General features: G+C 46.0%; 1 long non-coding RNA gene across 1 annotated transcript; it reads right to left on the reverse strand.

The window, feature by feature from the left end:
• Positions 1 to 1480: 1480 nt before the first annotated feature.
• LOC122703712 lies at positions 1481 to 7176 on the reverse strand. Its single transcript, XR_006343572.1, has 3 exons — positions 7004 to 7176; positions 6130 to 6365; positions 1481 to 2141 (listed from the first exon to the last, which is right to left on the reverse strand). It is a non-coding gene; the product is annotated as an uncharacterized LOC122703712 (long non-coding RNA).
• Between the last annotated feature and the right edge of the window lie 12650 nt (positions 7177 to 19826).

The raw sequence follows: 19826 nt of genomic DNA on the forward strand, positions 1-19826 counted from the left end.
ATAGAGCAAGTTGGATGAGCCCAGGGCCCTGGGAGCTGGTAGGCCCCACCTGAACTGACAGGAAGGTGGCAGTGGGGGTCCGGGATCCCTGGATCTCCTCTAACCAGGGCAGTTCTCTGCATTGGCTTCCCCTGATTCTCTGGCTCCCCTTCACATGAGGTACACCAGCCCCGAAGGACACACAGGGCTGGTGTCACAGCAGCATGGGAGCAAGATGCTGAGCGATGACCCTTGCACACATTTGCCGTGGCCAGGAGCAGGCAGCGCTCCTAGCTGGTGAGAGACAGCCAAGGCTGGCCATCCATCCATGAGGTCCAGGGCCACCTCCCCTCCCACCCCCGTGTGGCTTCCTCACCTGCCTCGCTGAGCCCTGAGACGCAGGCCCGCTTCCCCATCATCATCCCCTGCTCTCACGATACACCACAGGCAGCGCTCTCTGCTACACCTTCAGCCTCCTCTCAGAACGTGTCCTCCTCCTGGGCCTGAGCTACCGCCTCCCTACAACCTGTTGAGGCTCACATTCTCTGCACCGCAGGGCTAAAAGGCGGAGCTTGTCCTTATTATTCCTCGGGGTCATTTCCAGCCGTTCCTCCCAGCCTCCTATAAAGCCCTGAACTCAGACACTGATGCTTCTGGCTCTGCCATCCTCCTCCCTCGTTCTGCTCACCTCCCAGCCTTCCAGGCCTGCTCCCTCCCCTGCTGAAGACCCCCATTTGAACCTCCTCATCTTCTCCTCTGTGCCCCTCCTGCCACCATCCTAGACAAATAGAATGGCCTGTATCCACACTCTGACCTCTTGCTTCTGCCACCTACATCTCCAATTATCCCCACCTTAGCTATCTTTGCCACATTTGTCCCTGAAGATCTTATGGCCACCCAAAGCCTGATCACTTCTGAAGTCAGAAATTCTCATCCCCTCACTCTCCATCCATCCATCACCTCCACGCCTTCCTGCTTCCCAATCCAGGTGCCACTGCCACAGCTCTCGGGCCTCACAGAACACTCCGGGCCACTGATTCCTTCACTTTCTCTCTGCCCATCAGCCCCCTCCTGCCTTCACTTCTTTCCATTCTCAGCTGAGAGTCCATGGTCTGTGGATGAATAAACTGTGAGATATTCACATAATGGACTATCATTAGTTGTTTTTGTTGTTCAGTCACTGCTGCGTCTGACTCTTTGCGACCCCCTGGACTGCAGCATGCCAGGCTCCCCTGCCTTCCACTGTCTCTGGGAATTTGCTTAAATTCATGTCCATTGAGTCAGTGGTACTATGGACTATTACAGAGCAGGTTAAATAAATGAGCCACAGCAAAGTAAAATAACACAAATGAATCTTAGCAATATACAATTAGGCAAAAAATGTGCATCCTCGAAGACTGTGGGGGAAAATGGTATTCTTTTAATGAGATTAAAAACAATTAATATAAAATACATAAATTTTGGAAATATGCACAGATAGAATAAAACTGCACTAAAAGGATACGAAGGGCATGTGGTACACAGACTTGAAGATGATAGTTACTGTGGATGGGGGAGGCAAGGGATGCATGGGGGAGGAGGAATCATAGGGAAAGATGTGGGTCATTGTCAAGGCTCCAGTTTGGCGGGTGGTTTTGCAGGTGCTTATTACATCACTACAAACAACTAATTAAATAAAAATAAAGGATTCATCAATCAATGATGAGTGCATCGGGGAACAAATGAAATGTGGAGGAGTACGACCAATACAAGATTTCATGGGTTATAACAGCATCACTCTCTTGCAATTATCTTGAGTCTCCCTCATCTTCCCACCACTAAATTCACAAATATTCCTATGTTTGCTTTATCACAATGGAAGGCACATCCAAGTTTCTTCAGTGAAAGGAAGATTCTATCTCTTGTTTCCTGAATTCCATTCCTTCTCATCTTCTCAAGGACCTGTTCCTTCGGTTATCTGCCCACTCTTTCCTCATCAATCCCTTCCTCTTTAACGGGGTTATTTTCATGAGCACACAACATGCTCTAGTCTCTCCCGACTTAAAAACAGATAAACTGGGGATTCCCTGGCGGTCCAGTGGTCAGGATCTCTTCTTTCACTGCTGTGGCCCGGGTTCAATCTCTGGTCAGGGAACTGGGATTCTGCAAGTCATGAGGCACAGCTGGGGGGAAAAAAAAAGGAAAAACAGATAAACTCTCTATATTAGTTAGGATAATGCTAGGCTGTTATAACATAGAAATCCCCAAGAGTAGAAATCAAAAGTAGAAGCTTGACTCTTGCATGAAAAGCCTGGGAAGGCAATATTGGAGTGATATGGTAGCTTCTTCTATCTGCTGCTTTGCCATCCTTCACTTGCAGTTTCTCTCTGCGATTTATGGCCCAGCCCTTGCCAGCACTTCATTCTCCCAGCCAGAAGAAAAGGGGAAAAGAGGAAGAAGGTATGCCTACTTCCTTTGAAGGCCAAGGCCTGCCAGCTGCATACATTGTATCTACTCACATGATGTTGCTCTCAGGCTTGGTCAAAACAGGCACCTAGTTGCAAAGGAACTTAGGAAATACATTCTTTCCTTGGGCAGCAAAGTGTCAGATTCCATCCCTATTGAAGAAGAGGAGAATGGCTGTCCAGGGAAAGCTAGAGATCTCTGCCATAGTCTGCACCTCTGACCACCTAAATAAATGCACATTCTTCTCATACTTGCAACATGCGCATCCCCTTCTCAAGCCCAAACACACAAGGTTTTATCCATCAGTGCAAGCAGCTCCAAGCCCAGGTCTTCCTGACAATTGTCAGACCTTTACATGAAGTTCACATGTAGGTCTGGGGACATAAACTGAAAAATAAGTAATTTACCCCCTAATCTTTACCAACCAGCAACACATACACATATAAATAGGAATGGGATGTGCTGTGCTGTACTTAGTCGCTCAGTCGTCTCAGGCTCTTTGCGACCCCATGGACTGTAGCCCGCCAGGCTCCTCTGTCCAGGGGGATTCTCCAGGCAAGAGTACTGGCTTGGGTTGCTGTGCCCTCCTCCAGGGAATTTTCTCCACCCAGGGACTGAACCCAGGTCTCCCGCATGGCAGGCAGATTCTTTATTGTCTGAGCCATCAGGGAAGCCCATGAATACTGGAGTGGGTAGCCTATTCCTTCCCCAGGGAATCTTCCCAACCCAGGAATCGAACTGGGTCTCCAGCATTGCAGGCAGACTCTTTACCAGCTGAGCTGCTAAGGAAGCCCAGGAATGGGATATCCACAGTTCGGTTTGCCATTTGGATGAGAGAAAAACAGAAAACACATAACAGGAGTATAGCAATTAGCAGATGCAGATCTAACTGAGCAAGAATTCCAGAGGTTCCCTACCTCAGAGAGGAGAATATTCTAAAAACATTCTTTCAGACTCTTGGCTCTGCCCTCTGGGCCATCCTTCTTTGTCTACAAGGCCCCTCCGGGGCCATATCTGAAAAGAGCATTGGAGGATATAACCTTTTGGGTTGGTGAGGGTGCAGTGTTCAGAGCCTGTTTCCTACTGCTGCAGGTTTGGGAACTCACTGCTTGCTTAAGAAGTTGAGCCATCCTAGAGTTTGTACTGACCAGCCCTGTAGACTTCTGCGAATTAATTTACCTCAGAAACTTAGCATAATGTACAAAAGTTAAATATAAGAAATAATCCAATTGCAATCGTATTGAAAAGGATTAAATAGGAACAAATCCAGCAACAGAAGTTCCAGGCTTGTACATTGAAAACTATAAAACATCATTAAAAAAAATTAGAGAATAACTAAATTAATGGAAGTCACCCCATGTCTGTGGATTGGAACACTTAATATTGTTCAGATGGTAATACTCTCCCAAATGGCCAACAGATCAGATTCAATGAAATCCCTATTAAAATTCCAACTGCTTTTCTTTTTTTTGCAGAAATGGAAAATGTATCTTAAGATTCATACCATAAAAAAAAAAAAAGATTCATACAAAGTTGCAAGGGACCCAGAGTAGCCAAGATAGTCTTGAAAAAGAAGAACAAAGTTGGAAGACTCATACCACCTTACTTCAAAACTTACTGCAAAACTATAGTAATTAACACAGTGTAGTACTGGCATAGGTGACATAAACCACTGGAACAGAATTGAGACTCTGGACTCGGAGACTTTTACAGATGGTGAAAAATGAGGTTCTTTTGGAGGTAATGAAAGTGTTCTAGGATGAGATAGTGGTGACAGTTACACAACTCTGAATACACTAAAAACCACAGAATTGTACAATTTTAAAGGGTGAACTTTCTCATATATGAATTATACCTCAATAAAACTATTTTTTAAAAAACCAATATAATTACAGTCTGTTTATTTCTAATCTGTCTCATAAGCAAGTAGCCCAGTGAAAAAAGCTGGTGTAGCCATAATTTTTAAGCCAGAAGACACATTTGTGCACATTTATTTCCCAGCTTCTATAATCTGTCCATCTCACTCTCTCTTATTTATTTATTTATTTGGGGCTGCATTGGCTCTTTGTTGCCCATGGGCTTTCTCTCCTTGTGGCGTGTGGGCTTCTCGTTGCAGTGACTTCTCTTGTTACGGAGCACAGGCTCTAGGGTGAACGGGTTTCGATAGTTGTGGTACAACGGCTCAGTTTTCCCACAGTATGTGGGACCTCCTGGACCAGGGATTGAACCCATCTCCTCTATATTGGTGGGCAGCCTTCCAACCACTGGACCACCAGGGAAGTCCTTCCTACCTTCTCTTAACTTAACAATATTTCATGCAGTTACTTAACCTGGCAGGCCTGGGTGGAAAGACAACACCCTTAATTTACTCTGGGCTGTTGAACTGACTCCCACTGTCTGGCAGGCTGTTCTAAACGGGAACTGACTGGGTATGGCTTGGGCCACAGTCTTATCTCCTGGGAAAGCCCGCCTCTTCAGGGTCCCTTCACGTCACTTCCTCAGTTTGGGGTACAGAAGCAGTTGACTTTCTCAGCATGTGGAGGTTCCAAATACTAGATTATTCCTAGTCAACTTACATTACTGGCCCCAGACAGGAAGAATCTCCATAGACAGGTCTGTTTATTTTCATCTCTGCTTGCAAACTGCTGTTTCTATGCTGTTTTTCTCTCTTCCAGGACCTTGCTAAATGTGGGGAGAAGACTATACCCACCAATATTTGCACCTTTTCTAACCACTTCCTCCAGAACCAGAGGCTCAGTAGGTATGTGAACTGTCTTCCAAGATATCAGATGAGATACTGTTACCAACTGTTTTGCATAGCACGGGTCACCAGCCTCCCAACCTGAAATACCTGCTCACTATCTGACAATAGCACAAGGCCTCATATTTACAATTTTGCCACATCTAACATTCTACTTCTGGATATCAAATTCTATGTTAATCAGAATATGGTTTAGACTGCTATAACAAAGACCTCAAACTACATTGGCTTAAACAAAATAGAAGGTTGGTTTTTCTTTCTTTCTTTTTTTTTGCTTGTTTTTCTATCATATACCTTGATGGTTCAGGGCTGATACTGGGGCTTAGTGGTTTTAGAGAACTCAAGTTTCTTGTACCTTTTTTCTTCACTATTTTCAGCATACTGCTTCCAGAACACAGTCTAAGACAGCTTCTGTCAGGGGTTGGATTACTCAGGAAACGAACTCTGAGATAGATGTGCAGCCAGACATCCTACTGGGGAGTGAACTCTCATTGTGGGTGGCGGGGGGTGGTGATGGAGGTAAAACAGGGCAAAGGGCAGAGCTGAGCCATGATGCAGTCATAACAGAGGACTCAGCCAGTTCCGGAGGAGCTCAGGAGCTGGGATGGCCTTCAAAGTTATCTCAATTAAGGCGAGGAGCTGGGCTGGCTCCTCCACTAGTTATTGGATACAGGCCCCCTTTAACACCCCCCAGGAAGGAAACATAAAAAGCAGTTTCTGGGGGCAGATTCAGTTGAACTGGGAGTGAACAATACTCTTGGCAGACGGTGGAAGGGGGGCTTCAGTTTTCCACGGGGCATCAGGCAGGGTCTACTGGAGTCCAAGGCTACCAAGTCCATGAGAGCTACTCCTGCAGTTCTCACCATCCAGTGGGAAATGGAAAGCCCCCACGGGACTTTCACCCGTATCCTTTTAATCTGATTTAGTCCCACAGTCGCACCTACCTGGAGGGTAGAGTTGAGAAAGAAAGCAAAGGTGAATGTTGGAGTCCCATGTCCTTTGATTCCATCATGTCCATCTCCGGCCATGGTTTCATGTGTCTATCCCTCCTCAGAACCTGACTTCCTCCACTCCTGCATCTGTCTTTGTTCCAGAAGGCCCACCTGACACCTCCAGGATATGGTGTTAGTCTTATTGGATTGTCTCTTTCAGTCACATGGAGAAGTATTCAAACTAGCTCCTAGAGGGAAAAAAGATTTTATGAGGTCAGGTATTGGATCAAAGAGAGGATCTAGCTTCAGGTAAGGATGTACCCAGAGGTTCAAACGGTGTTGCCAGAGCTTAGTCTCTCTCCATCTCCTGATCAGAGTTTCTCCCGTGTGGGTTTTATTCTCTGGCTGAACAAAGCCACTGGCAGCGCTAGCTGTACCTTTCCTTGTAGCTAGCAAACTCAGAGAAGAGTGCAGTCCTCTCTTCCTCAGAGGCCCCCGTGTGTGCTTGTCCCAAGAACCATCTCTGTGTGCAGGGGTCAGTGCTCTGATTGGGCAGCCTGAATCACACCTTTTTGTGTTTCTGTGTGCTTGTAGAAGTGAGGCTGTGAATGTGACAACTCAACCAGAAACGCTTGCTGGGGCAGGGGGATAGGCAGTAGGCTTCTACTGCAGCAAAGGAGGGTAGGAATGCTAATGCTGTCATCTCCTGGGCATCTCAAACTTAACATGTCTACAGCTGAACTCTTGGTTTCCCTCCCAGCCCCAAATATGTGCTGTCCCACTTTTCCCATATTGTAAATGGCATCTCTGTCTACCTAGCAAGAGAACTGGGAGCCATATTTGTGCCTCCTTCCCATGTCACCCTGCATCCGAGCCCCCCATGTACCATTTCTACCAGCCTGATGCTCTTGAATCGGTCTTTCCCTCCGTGTTTTCCATCCCCAGCATGATGCCGGGCGTTCATCACCTCTTCCTGTGTTATTCTGATGGGCTCCCCCATCTCTGTGAGCTCACTGTCTCTTATTGTTGGTTGTTAATGGCAACCAGAGGCATCCTCTTGAAACCTGCAAAGGAAACTGAATACAATTTGGTGACAAGGGGTCTACTAGAAACAAACGGTTCCAGTGCAAAGAAACCAATTCTAATTTTCCACTGGGGAAGTCCCAGATTAGACCTCACTGTCACTCATCACAGCACTTGCCACCTGAAGACTTTTTCAGTACCCATTTTTCTCTCCCAAACAGGAAGTTTTGGGAGGGCCAGGGTCTTTTCAGCCCCATAGTGCACTGCGTCCCAGGCACTGTCCAAAGCACATAGCCCAGCAGGGAGGGGGTGCCTGGTGAGCCAGGATGGTGTTCTTGGGGTGAATGGGAGGGGTCTTTGGAGTTAACTGCTTCCCCCACCACATCTTAGAGCTTTCGGACAGAGTTGCCCTCCAAGCTCCTTCTGTGGGAGAAGACCCAGAGAAGAGGAGGAAAATGGAAAGAGAGGCTGGTCCTATGGAGGGGGAGAGGCCAAGAAAGAAGGCAGGACAAAGCTGAAGATAAGATGGGCAAGCAGAATGAAAGAGGTGGAGGAGTCCAGAGAAAGGGAGACTAAGAACAGCACAAAGCAGGCTGGGGGTGAGGGGATGCGCAGAAAAGAGAAACCATTCTTTGTGTCTGGACTGGAGTAGGGGGGTCCCCCAACACACTGATTCTGAGGTGTGGGAAGCTGAGACAGCCTGCCCTGTGCTGTGGGTTTCCTAGTCAGTCCAAGACCCCTGGGAGAAGAGTGGAGGACCCCCAGCCAGAGGCTCCCCAGACAGGAGTGCCCACAGGATATGGTGACAGTCCCCAGCACTCTCACTGGGGTGCAATGTACAGCGGTGGCCCAAGCCCAGCAATGCTCTATCGGGACATGCAATTACAGGGCTTGGGTTACACCCCCAACGCTGGCAAGTGCTCGGTGGCAGGAGATAAGAAGGTGGCAGCCGGAAGGGCTGTGTGTGTGCTGAATTGCAGGCTCGCAGCACACCCCCAAGGCCGGCTCACAAGGCCTCCATTGTTGGGGGCTGGCTCCCAGCCCATCGCTGGCCAAATAGGAGCTGCTGTTCTGACAAGGCAAGAAAAGCACACCCCAAGTTTGTCCAGATGCCGTTACCCCATCCTTATCAGGTGGAGGGAAGGGAGTTAGCAAAGCTAATGTTGATTCAGAGAGACAAAGGAAAGGCCGTATTAACAATCATGGCACATGTGAGTTCCGGCAGCAGGGGCAAGGATCATGGGTGCTAGTCTGGGGGGTTTTATAATGAGCAGCCGGAGGCAGGGGTGGGACAGTCAGGAGTGTCCAGTGGGCAGGGGAGGAAGTTCCACAGTGTGCCCAGCCCTGTGCTGGGGACAGAAGCTAGGCAGGTGTGTTCTGTTGCTTAGGACGTGATGTCTAGTTAGGAAAACAGGGTTCATTTCTTCACCTAAAGTAATCAAGGGCTCGCCATGTGCAGGTTCTGTTTGTAGGTGCTGTGGGTTCCCGGACTGGTGTTCTAGAGGAGTGTACCTGAAAATAAAGAGTCCTGAAGAAGACTCGCACTTAGGGGAGCATGTAAGCGGGTCAGACAGAGGGAAAGGGGCTCTGAGACGGCAGCTCGGGAAAGGCATCAAGGGCTGGGCCTGGGCTGGGGGCTGAGGGAGCAGAGGAGATTGTTACCAGGGGGCCCGGTGTGAACCCCACTTCCTTCCTCTGCGGCCTGATTCTAGGCAGGGAAACTTGTCTCAATGAATCAGTTTCTTCTTCTGTAAAATGGGGACAAGAGAAACTACCCAAGGGAATTAACACTGAGATTGGAAAGAGAACACAGGTAAGCACAGCGGTAAATCACAGCAAGCTCTTGGTCATTCAGATTCACAAAGGTGAGAGAGACACAGCCACCCCTGCAGGGGGCTGACTGTCTAAAAGGGAAGTAAGACAGGGGGAAGAAAGGGTGGACCCGAGCCAGCGTGGTGGGCTAGAACTGGGTGAGCTGGTGAGGAGTGGGGAAGGGAGGCTGAGGACAGGAAGAGCAGGAGCGAAGAAATGATAGCCCAAGGGAGCCCAGCCCTTTGGGGGTGGGGGGGTGGCATTCACATACCATCTTCCCCTGTTTCCCGACCCCTCAAGAACACAGAGTGAGCACTCCAAAGACGGCCACTCAATGACGTCACCATTTAAAAACTGCTGTGCCCTTTGGGTATGCTTTACCATACAGATTTGGGGGGCGGGAAAAGCACTTCAAAGATGAAAAGTGCCTAGAAAATGCCAGTTTCTAGACTCTGCTGCCTTCAGCACAGTGAGCAAAGAAGTCCAGTCAATGCTTCAGAGGCCAAACTCTGATCTTGGTTGCGTGAGGGACTTTGGGTAATTGATTTAATCTCTCTATGCTTTTGGTTCCTCATCAGTAAAATGAGTATCATTATAATAATCCATCCTTCATACTTCTATTGTGAAAATTAGATGCATAAATAAAAACAAAGCTCGAAAAAAAAAAAAAAAGCCCGTTCAATGAAGACTGAACCTGATTAAGAGGAAAGGGAATGGGCTGCGTGGAAAGTTGGTTTCTGGGGAAACCCGCTGATTAGAAGCGGAGAGGGGCACTGGTGTCATGTGCTGGCAGGAGTTTGAGACAAAGCCGTCGTGGGTAGATCAGGCATGGGAGGAGCAGAGAGGCTTATTTGTCCACTCCGGCTGCCGTAGCAAAGCACTGGAGGCTGGGTGGTTTCAACAACAGACATTCATTTCTCATAGTTTTGGAGGCTGAAAGTTCAAGGTTAAGGTGGCAGCTGATCTGCTGCCTAGGGAGGGCTCTCCTCACGGCTGTAGACGGCTGCCTTCTTTCTGTGTCCTCTCATGGTCTTTCCCCTGTGCAGGTGCAGAGCAAGAGAAATCTCTCATGTCTCTTCCTCTTCTTGTAAGGACATCAGTCCTACTGGATTCAGTTTCTCATGCTCTTATTTAACGCTAATTACTTCCCATTTCCAAATACAGCCATACCGGGTGGCAAGGGCTTCAATATATGAATGCGGGGATGGTGGTAATACAAACATTCAATCCACAATAGAGATCTTCTTCAGTGTTCAAAGCAGAGGCAAGAGAAAGTGAGTGTGAGTCAGTCTCTCAGTCGTGTCTGACTCTTTGCGACCCCATGGACTGCAGCCTGCCAGGCTCTTCAGCCCATGGAATTTCCCAGGCAAGAATACTGGAGTAGGATGCCATTCCCTTCTCCAAGGAGAAGGTTCAATCCTGACCCAAGGATCAAACCTGGGTCTTCTGCACTGCAGGCTGATTCTTTACCATCTGAGCCACCAGGGAAGCCCAGAAAACACGGTTTTCCCTGAGATTAGCAGAACAGATCACAGATTTAGGCGTCCGCTTGGGGAGATCAGTGCTGACAGCACCAGAAAAGCTACAGATGGCCCATTACTCTGTGGGAGTCCTGAGAACACATCCCAGAGAAATTCCTAAATTGGAATAAGGAAAACAGTTTCTGCTGGTCATTTGTGACCAGCAGAAACTTAATGATGGAAAAACCTGACTGTCCCCAGATATGGGTCTTTCTTTAAATCTTTTTTTTTTTTTTTTTAAATTAGTTGGAGGCTAATTACTTCACAACATTTCAGTGGGTTTTGTCATACATTGATATGAATCAGCCATAGAGTTACACATATTCCCCATCCCGATCCCCCCTTCCACCTCCCTCTCCACCCGATTCCTCTGGGTCTTCCCAGTGCACCAGGCCGGAGCACTTGTCTCATGCATCCCACCTGGGCTGGTGATCTGTTTCACCATAGATAATATACATGCTGCTCTTTTGAAACATCCCACCCTCACCTTCTCCCACAGAGTTCAAAAGTCTGTTCTGTACCACTGGTGAATAACAAGTCCTGATGATTCTCAGTTTATGAAAGTTTGTAAACACAGGAAACCTCACTGGGATATTCAAAGAGTGTGATGTTCCATTTCTTAATTATGAATACCTTAGAAAATCTTAAGAGGTTGATTCACATTAGATAAATGCCTCTGCTCTTATTATTCATGTGTGAATAGCAGGTGTGGTGCTTGGAGGAAAAGAAAATAAACCTCTACAGAGTCAATTATGTGCCTGCTCTTTTGCTTGCATCATCTCATTTAATCCTCCTAACGATTCTGCAAATTTAGCATTATCCCCATTAATTTGTTGGCTTGCTTGTTTTAAGGTAAAATTAGGTGGCGTTTTCCCCATTTTGCAAAGAGGGAAACTTAGGCTCAGAGAGATTAAGTAAGTCAGTGGAGATTAACCAGTAAGTGACAGAGCGGGCTTCGCAGATGGCTTCGTTTTAAGGAATCTATCCGCCATGCAGGAGACGCGGTTTTGATATCTGGGTTAAGAAGATCCCCTGAGGAAGGAAATGGCAACCCACTCCAGCATTCTTGCCTGAGAAACCCCTTGGACAGAGGAACCTGGTAGGCAAGAGTCCATGGGGTCGCAAAAGAGTCAGACACCCTTTAATGACTAAACAGCTACAAAGTGACAGAGTCAGAATTCGAACTTGAGTGTTTCTGAAACTCAGGCTTGTGTTTCTCACATTCTTTGCTGCTCTAGTCTTGCAAACTGAAACAAATGAAACAATAACAGATGTCATGCACTCGGGCATCCAGCCACTTCACCCAGTCCTACGTGCTCACATGCATGTACATTCAGGTCTGTGTCTGGTCATAAACCCCTCCCTCAGGTCCAACCATGGGTCGGCTACCAAGTCAACTGGGGAGTCGTATGGTGGAAGGGAGGGTGTTGTAGTGGTTCCTGACGAAAGGTCAGTGTGACACCTGCCATTTCCTCTTCTGAGTGCCAAGTATTCAAGCTGCTTTTATAGAAAGCAGAGGCAACGCACACAGTTTGAGTTTCCTTTGTCTCTATCTGCCCAGTCTTGTATGCTAGCCTTGACTAGTGCTTCTCCAGTCCTGTCCCAGTTGATTCCATCCAGGAGAGGGGGCCTCCAACTCTGGGCCTCCTGTACCAATGCTCAGAATTGCACCCCGTCTTTCCTGTCCCCGTGCTCACTGGAGCTTCCTCATCCTTGAGTTTTTAAGACTCACTGTGGACTGAATGTCTGTGTGCCACCAAAGTTCATATGTCAAAATCCTAACCACAACATGATGGTATTAGGAGGTGAGGCCTTTGGAGGTGATTAAGCCATAAGGGTAGAACCCTGGCGAATGAGATTAGTGCCCTTATAAAAGAGACCCCAGGGAGCTCCCTCATCCTTCCCATCATGTAAGCACATAGCAGAAAGATGGCCATCTGGAAGCAGGTGGAAACAGGTTCTCACTGGGCATCAAACCTGCTGGTGCATTGATCTTGGACTTCCCACCTCCAGAACTGTGAGAAATGAATTTCTGTTGCTTATAAGTCACCCAGTCTGTGGTGTACTGTTATGGCAGCTTGAACAGACTGAGCAAGTCTTAAGTGAAGTGCCCTTCCTCCCAGAAGCCTTCCCTGCCCTCCCAAGACCACCAGTGTTGCTGCAAACAGGATGTAGAAGAGAATTAATTGCATAGCAATGAATGCTATGATTAAAATAGTTGCAATATAACTGCAATATATAACTAATATGTTGCTGCTGCTGCTGCTGCTGCTAAGTTGCTTCAGTCATGTCTGACTCTGTGCGACCCCATAGACAGCAGCCCACCAGGCTCCCCTGTCCCTGGGATTCTCCAGGCGAGAACGTATATAACTAATGCAGGCAGATTCTTTACCAACTGAGCGATGAAGGAAACCGAATATATATAAAATATAACTAATATAACTAGGGCTTCCCTGGTGGCTCAGATGGTAAGGAATCCACCTGCAATGCGGGAGACCTGGGTTCGATCCCTGGGTTAGGAAGATTCCCTGGAGGAAGGCATGGCAACCCACTCCAGTATTCTTGCCTGGAGAATCTGCAAGGACAGAGGATCCTGGTGGGCTACAGTCCGTGAGGTCACAAAGAGTCTGACACAACTGAGCGACTAAGCACAGCACAGTAATGTAACTAACATAGTAATATAGATTTTTTTTTTCTGTTAGTATGGACTTTCTTTCCTGGGGCACTCATGGCACCCTGAAATTCCCCTATAGAGCCCCAGTCCTCTTTGTGGTAGGGCTGTATATACTTGTCACTCTCCCCCGCTACATTGGATCTCCCCCGCTACACGAAATCTTTCTTCACTGTATCTCCCAAACACAGCTCTTGGTAGGTGCTCAGTTAGGTCCTCACTAACTTGCTAATTTTATTGAGCAAATAAAAATTCAGAATGCCCAGTTAGATTTAAATAAACGACGAATAACAATAATAATGAATAAAAATACCCTATGATTGTGTCTGGTAAGCCTGCGCTCAATAAGTGCCTATTGCATTCCTCACTGTGTGAATGAGCAAAAAAGCACAGAGAAAGAAAAAGGCATTGTATTCGGAAGAAAGCAAGAACCTTCAGTTTTGGGACTTCCCTGGTAGTTCAATGGCTGGGACTCTGAGCTCCCAATGCAGGGGGCCCGGGTTCAATCCCTGGCCAGGGGGCTAGATCCTGCATGTCACAACTAAAGATCCCACATGAAGCAACTAAAATCTGCTGCAGCCACATAAATAAATATTTTTTTAAAAATAAAATACTACCAAACAATAAGCTTCAGTGTGCCTGGAACCTAGCACTGGTGCAGATCTGTCACAGAGTGAAATGAGAGGCGCCCAGCACAGTCGTGCTTAGAGGTACACCTGTACCATCACCAGTGACAGAGGGACAGGCTGAAGGTACACATGGGGGTGGGGTGGGGTTGGGGTTAAATGTTGGAAAAAGTAGTGAATGTCAGATCAGAAATGGAGAGCGTGATGATGACAGTGGCTATGGTCATGGAGGCATGTGAAGGAGTGAAGCGACCAGCAGGCTGTAGCCCCCACACCCTCACAATTCAGAGTCACAGAGCGACCGTGTCCTAATCTGATGAAGAATCAAAACTCTCCTCCCAGACATTGTAGGGGATCTGTGCCCACCTTGAGCAGGACAAGAGCAAAGCCCAATTCTCTTCTCCCTGCCCAAAGAGTAGAAGAGGTCCCCGGTTCCCCTGAGGTTCCTGAGGCAGGAGTTACATCTCCCCTGCTTAGCCTGGGGTTCCCCACGAGCTCCTCATGGAGAACCTGGTCTCTTGGGGAGTCTCCCTAACCCTCTGCAACCGGTGGCTGGGCTCCCAGGCTCTCGGCCAATGCGGGAGGGGCTGTGGGGAGAGGGAGGAAATAGGCCCCCTTTGTCCCCCCGGGCCTGGCACACAATGGGAGCCTGTGCCATGCCAGCTGCTCTGGGCGGTCTGACTCTGGTGGACACCAGCCTTGGGGGAGCACACAGCCTGGGGGACCCCGTCTGTTTCATGTCCCTCCAAGGGGGCCCGTGGACAGGCTGCCTGTGCCTGAGGGATGACCTGTGTCTGGGGGTGCTGGCTGTCCCTAGGGGTGCACATACGTGTATTCATGCCGGAAGGTCTGATGGAGGGCAGGTAAGTGTGTGTGCTTGTGTGTCTGCCCATGGGGACACACTTGTGCCTGGAGCCGTCTGGGCGAGTCTGCAAGTATGTACACTCATGGGTCTGTGACTGTGTGTTGAGGACAGACAATGCTGCTGAGCACGTGGGGGCACACTTGCCTAGGTCTTCCCCGTTGTCAAAATAGGGAGCCTTTCCCATGCACCAGGCCAAGAAGGGCAGAGCTGGCTGTGAAGCATCTTTGGGAAAGAAGTACTGAAAGATGGGAGCCAAGACTGCCCAACCGAAACTCGCGTTCTGCACACACATTCCCTGGGGCTCTAGGCTTGGCTGTCTCCTTCCCTTGGGCCCTCCCTGCCCCCAGCCTCTCCCTCCTGCTGCTTCCCTGCACCCTGGACCAACAGGGACCCTCATCTGGGATGGGGACCCTCAGCCAAGTAGCAGCTGGAAGGAAGCTCTTTGGGGTTCAGGATGTCCCTCCAAGGTTTGAGCTGCCCAGTTTGGCCTAGCGTCCCTCCCACTCCACCCCCTCACAAATCAGAAAGCCCAGCCCACCCAGCTTGACCTTCCAACCTGGCTGGAATCAGGAAATGAGATTTCAACTCCATTCAACTAAATCCAGCAAATATTTACAGAGGAACCTCTAAGCACAAGGCTCTGCAAAGCTGGGAGCAGTGTAGAGAGGCTCTTTGCCAGGGCCTGCCTCTCAAATGACTCCAGATTTAGGTCCCACCTTAAGGCTTTGCTCCCCACCAACACCCACAGCTTCAGCCTGCAGCCCAGGGGCCTGGTCCTCCCAATTGGTCACTGATGAAGGCACTGCCTGGTGACGGTGCACCCAGAGGCTCCCTGAGAAAATGCTCGCAGCACTGGTGGCCCCTTCCCACCTCTGGTGGGCGGAGGGGTGGGGGGTTGGGGGGGCTGCTTCTCCCCACCCTCCAGGATCAAAGGCAACCAGGGAAATAGGCAGTAGAGGAGAGGGGGTCCCCTGCCCCCTTTAGGAGATGGAACCAGGGACTGAGGAATGTGGGAACCTGGACTTTCCTTTTGATTAGAAGGAAAAGCTATTCCTCCCCACAGGGGGGCTTCCAGCCTACAGAGTCCGACCCACAGGCAGGCTTCTCTCAGCAGATGCCCTGGAAGTCTCTCCCTGTATCTTGATGTCCAAAGTAAAATCACATCACCTTTGGGTGAAGCAAAAAATATTGAGTCAAGTTTTTTTAATTTAGAAACTTAAGACTTACCAAATATTTAATAAGTGGGTTGACCCCTCCCTTCCTCAGTCCCAGTTTCATATTATTCTGAGTTCTGGAAGGTTCTCTGGGACTCTTGGGGGTGAGGGCTGTGTGGGGTGTTTAGGGGCACCCTCCCACTTGGGCTCCATTTGAAGCCAGTACCTGGCTTCATTCGTTCCTAAGTACATGGCTTCATCCATTCCTAAGTACTCCAGCATATCACCAGTGTGGCTGGTTCTATAAAAACGAGGCCTTAAACAGAAGAATATTTTCATACTTTGTAAAAGAGAGAGGTATAACACAAAACTCTTTCTGAACCTACAGGTGTTCTAGGAATCAAACCGAAGCACAATTTGTGCATTTTTTTTTTAACAGAAAAACAAGTATATTCTAGTCTCTGACCTTTTCTATGATGAGTGCCTATTGATAGTGTGTGACCTCAACCAATATTTCAGACAAAAATTAGTCCTTCCTGTCAACCTATAGGAAACATTTTAACAGTGAGAGAGGAACACCTTTTCAAGTATCTAAGGAGAGAACATTTTGAAAATGGTTATTTGGAAGTGTTTCCATCATAAGGTGATATTTTTCTCAAAAACTATGTAAATATATCAACTATTAAAAATTCTATCTACACAGTTAAAGAAATAAGCTTGGACAATTTTCCAAACAAAGAGTGTAAGAAAATTTTGAATCAGTTTGCTAAAAATGTAAAAACAAAGCTTTCCAGTTATTTTGCAAATATAATAACCAGGAAAGGTAGAAATTTACTAGCTAAATGGTGTCAAAATAAATTGCACGATGGATGGATGGGAGTGAAATACAAATGTCATGACTTAATGGGTCCAGTGAATGATACATACCTATCATTTAGTGAAGTATGTCTTACAGCTGTGGCCATTATGAATACCAAGACTCAAAATGTATAAACATTCACTTAGCAAATGATTCAGCAATCCCACTTCTAGGTATTTCCTCAAGAGAAATGAAAAACATGTGCACACAAATACCAGAATGCAAATGTTTATTTGTTTTACTCACAAATTTTTTTTTATTCACAATTTATTCACAACAGTTTTATTCACAATTGCCCCAACTGGAAACAACCCAAATGTTCATCAACTGTTAAATGGATAAGCAAATTGTGGTGTGGAATACTACTGAGCAATAAAAGGAACATATTACTCATATACACAGCGTGGATGAAACTCAAAAGCAATATACTAAGTGAAAGAAGCCAGACACAAAAGATCACATTCTCTGATTCTAATTACGTAACATTCTGGGGGAAAAGGCAAACATATAGGGCAAGAAATCAGACAAGTGATTCCTAGGGGTTGGAAGAGGGGAGTGACTGAAAAAGTGTATGAAAGAACCTTGGGGTGATGAAAATATTATACATCTTGACTGTGATGGTAGTTACATGCCTCTATATACATGTCAAAACGCATCAAGACATACCCTTGAAAAGTGAATTTTACTGTACATAAATCATATTTTGATAAACCCAATGCTGAAAAAAGTGTTTAGCATATGTGCTCAGTCACTTCAGTCGTGTCTGGCTCTTTGCTTAGCATGTAATGTTACATAAACATTGAATAAAACAAATATTTTAAAGCATAGAAGAAATCTAGAAGTATACAACTGAAGGGAATTCCCTGATTCTCCATGGTTAGGACTCAGCATTTTCACTGCTGGGGCCCAGGTTCAGTTCTTGACCAGGGAACTAAGATCCCACAAGTCATGTGGCCAAAAATAAATAAAAGATAAAATGAGGACTTTTAAAAAAAGAAGTATTACAACCAAAATATTATCAGGGATAATCTCTAAGTGGTAAATTATTGTGATTTTTACTTTTTTATTTTGTTTTCTGTTTATAAAAATAAGCGGAAGTTTGAAAAATTGACTCTAACATTCACATGGACGTGCCAGGACCTAGAATCATCCAAACAACTTTTGAAATATGAAGCTGGAAAACACTACCTGATTTCAAAATTTTTTATAAGGTTATGGACACGACTGAGCGACTGAACTGAACTGAACTATGGTAAATCAAGACAGTTTGATATTATTGACATAAAGATAGGCATCAATGGAACAGAATCAAGAGACCAGAAATAGACCTTAATACTTAAAAAAAAAAACAAAACCCAGCTTTATTGAGGTAAAATTGATCTATAAGTATTATCCTTTACTTATGTGGAGAAGTGATTTTCAACAAAGGGACAGAGGCAATGCAATGCAAAAACGATGGTGTTTTAAAAAAATTCTGCTGATGCCCATAAGCAAAAAAGTAACCCTCTATCTACGCTTTGCACCAGACACAAAATATAATTCAAAATGGCCATAGACTTAAATGTAAAATTTAAAACAGTAAAACATCTAGAGGAAAGCCTTTATGACCATGGAGTAGGCAAAAATTTCTTAGCTATAGCACCAAAAGCATGACCCATAGAAGAGTAAATTGATCAGTTGGACTTTATCCAAATTTATCCAAACAGACACTATTAAGAGAATGAAAAGAGGGACCTTAGGCTTGGATAAAGTATTGGCAAATCATGTATCTGATAAAAGACTTGGATCCAGAGTATATAAAGAACTCTCAGAAAGTAATAGTAAGAAAACAACCTAATCAATAACAGATAAAGCACTTGAGATACCACTAAAAACCTGTTGGAATGGCTCAAATAGATTGACCCTATCAAGTTTTGGCATGGATATGGAGGAACTGGAACTTGGCACATATCTGGTGAAAATGTAAAATGGCACAGCCACCAACCACGTTGGAAAACTTTTCGGCAGTTTCTTAAAAAGTTACACATACACTTGATCCAGCCAGTCCACTCCTAGATTTACCCAGAGAAATGAAAGCATATTTTTCTGCAAACACTCATTCATGAATGCACATAGTAGCTTTATTTGTAATAACCAAATACTGGAAACAACCAAGGTCCATCTTCAGGTGATTGGATACACAAACTGTGGTATATCTGTATAATGGAATATTACTCAGTATTAAAAAAAATTGACTATTTATATGTTATGTAACATAGATGTGTCTCAAAAATAATTACTATGCTGAGAGAAAGAAGTCAGACTAAAAAGAGTTCCCATGGACTTTCCAGGTGGTCCAGTGGTCAAAAATCCACCCGCCAATGCAGGGGACACAGGTTCAATCCCTGGTCTGTGAAGATTTCACACGCCGAGGGGCAACTGACTCCATGAGCCACAACTGCTGAGCCTGTGCGCCGGAGCCCGTGCCCTGGAACAAGAGAAGCCACTGCAATAGGAAGCCTGAACACCGCAGCTGGAGAGGAGCCCTTGCTCGCCACAACTAGAGAAAGCCTGCACAACAACAAAGACTCAGTACAGCCAAAAATAAATAAAATTATTTAAAAAAACAGTACATCTGGCATGATACCATTTATATAAAATTCTAGAACATTAAAAAAAAAAAGCAAGTTGGTGATTGCCTGGGAACAGGTAGATGAGGGAGGGGTGGAAGAATTACATGGGAGGAAACATTTAGGGTGATGGAAATGTTCATTTTCTTGATGGTGGTGATGACTTCAAGAGTGTCTAAATATGTCAAAACTTATATCACATTGTACACTTGAAGTATGTGTGCTTCACTATAGGTTAATTATATTTCAACAAAGCTATTAAAAATAAACAGATTACTTTTGTAACACAATACATTTCTTGAAGGACAGAAATAAGAGACTCAAGTCATTGTATTACATTATACACATCTTTTTGTGGTTAGTTACTGTGTGGCCCCACTTAATTATTCATATACTGTTTAGAAACTTCGTAATGTAGAGATTATGGGTATACCATTATGACTCCTGGGGTTTGGTTTTGTGGTCAGTTCTATAAAAATCTGTATATCAGGCCCATGGCCAGGAGTGTAATCCTCTTTTATAACATTGTTTCTGTGGGAACAATTGAAATTGACTTGCATTACATTTTCA

Source organism: Cervus elaphus, chromosome 11, assembly GCF_910594005.1.
Source record: "Cervus elaphus chromosome 11, mCerEla1.1, whole genome shotgun sequence".
Classification (NCBI taxonomy): Eukaryota; Metazoa; Chordata; class Mammalia; order Artiodactyla; family Cervidae; genus Cervus; species Cervus elaphus.